This window comes from Nannospalax galili, unplaced genomic scaffold (genome assembly GCF_000622305.1).
Source record: "Nannospalax galili isolate Female #2095 unplaced genomic scaffold, S.galili_v1.0 scaffold1082, whole genome shotgun sequence".
Taxonomy (NCBI): domain Eukaryota; kingdom Metazoa; phylum Chordata; class Mammalia; order Rodentia; family Spalacidae; genus Nannospalax; species Nannospalax galili.
The window spans coordinates 25,943-26,169 of record NW_008348580.1 but is presented as its reverse complement, the minus strand read 5'-3'; positions in this window follow the sequence as shown (position 1 = coordinate 26,169).

The following is a 227-nucleotide window of genomic DNA, read 5'->3' as shown; positions in this document are numbered from 1 at the left end:
TTCTGGGCCAGTTTATTTGTATAACCCAGAGAAGATGGTGAGCAGATCATTGCTGACTTCTTCATCATCTTCTTGGCTGCCCTAGGCACTATCTATGCATGTTTGTATGATGAACTTCTCCTTTACTCCCTGGTGGTGGGAGCCCTGCTGAAGAAGAGCTTCTCAAAAAACTGGGGTAGGAAGTTGTAAGAAGAGGGCACTTTGTTTTCAAGGCACTTGACTGATTT